The sequence below is a fragment of the Crocuta crocuta genome, unplaced genomic scaffold (genome assembly GCF_008692635.1).
Source record: "Crocuta crocuta isolate KB4526 unplaced genomic scaffold, BGI_CrCroc_1.0 scaffold414, whole genome shotgun sequence".
In the NCBI taxonomy this organism is placed as follows: domain Eukaryota; kingdom Metazoa; phylum Chordata; class Mammalia; order Carnivora; family Hyaenidae; genus Crocuta; species Crocuta crocuta.
In genome coordinates this window covers 18203-19900 of record NW_027530852.1, presented here as the reverse complement: position 1 = coordinate 19900, position 1698 = coordinate 18203, and positions in this window count along the sequence as shown.

Sequence of the window (1698 nt, the reverse complement as noted above, 5' to 3'; positions counted from 1 at the left end):
TTCATCTAGCAGACATTTTAAAAAACTGGCAATCTGATGAGTGGTGTATTATTATTAATTTTTTTGCCATTCTTAAATCATTAGTGAGTTTTAATGTGTGTTTTAAAAATGTTGGGACTTCTCTTTTTATTCTGTCTTTCTTTCTCTAGTTTACAAGCACATCTTATATATTTTGAATACTAATCCTTTGTCACTTCTATGTATTTCAAGAAATAGTTCCTGAGGCACCTGGGGGGCTCAGTTGGTTAAGCATCCGAATTCGGCTCAGGTCATGATCTCACGGTTCGTGGGTTCGAGCCCCACGTTGGCTCTGTGCTGACAGAGCCTGGAGCCTGTTTCAGATTCTGTATCTCCCTCTCTCCCTGACTCTCCCCTGCTCATGCTGTCTCTCTCTCAGAAATAAATAAAACATTTTAAAAAATTAAAAAAAAAGAAATAGCTCCTGTTATTTGGCTTCTGAGCTGTGAAAGTTACAAATGGTCTGAGTTGTTTTACTGAAATAAGAAAAGCCCCAGCACAGCAGTGACTCCAGCCAGGGTATAAAGTACACTGACTACTAGCGTTGCTTTATAATTATGGGTCTAAGAAGCTCTGGGATGATAGATCAGCATGTCAGTATTATTTATTGATAAAGAAGACTGATGATTTGCCCCTAGTCTTGCTGAGGGACCTGGAGCACTCTGCCACCAGGACAGGTAATGCAGCAGGAAGATGCCTACATGATCATCAGGGTATAAGGAATCCTAGCTAAGACTCCACATTGAGCTCCCCAGCTCTGTGGTTTTTCGTACACACATAGGTGGTTTCTGATAAGAGAGACAATCATGTTCCTGGCCTGACAAAGTGCATACTGGTATGACTTTTGCAAAGGGAGGACAATAGGAGCTAATGTCTGGCTTCTCTAAACCTTTGCTGTGAAAAAGCCTTTGGCTGTGATCTATATCCTGACTTTAATGCAGTTGTTTTATTGTAGCCTTTCCATGCAATGAACTAGAGATTTTTAAGCCCTATTGTTGTTAGTCCTGTAAGTCTTCTTTAGCAATTGACCCTTGTCTAATACCTAATGCCTAATGTCCATTGTCTAATCCATAATGCAGTTTGCCAATTAATACTGTTTACAACGGAATCATTGATTTCTGTAATATGAAAAAATAAAGCAACACTTATTATTAAAGTGGCTGTATTGCAGACTATTTGGATTGTGTTAACAATATGAATATACCTATTTGCTATTTGAGACTAGTACTTCCTAGAAAATAAGTGAAATTCTCAAGATGGTCCAGAAGAAGTTCATAAAATATTAAATGGAGCATTAGGTTTTTCACATATTGGTAAATGCCATAATTGAATACTTCCAAGTATTAGAATGTCCAGTAGGCAATTTTCCTTAATAGTAATGAACAGTTTGCTTGGAGTGGATACAGATGGCCAACAAATGTTCATGGTGGGAAAATCTTCTCAACTTAAAATAATATACTGGTTTAAATATTTTCACACAATGTTTTGTTTTGTAGCATATAATTATAATGGTTAAGATTGTTCTACACGTGGGCAATAAAATAGAGAGCCAATAATCTAGAAAAAAATTTAAATTAGAATTACTTTTTTCAGTACATATCAGACAAAAATGTGTTATATATGCATATAAAAAGATAAAACAATTTCTTCAAAATATGCAAACCATTCAGCTAAAAGTCA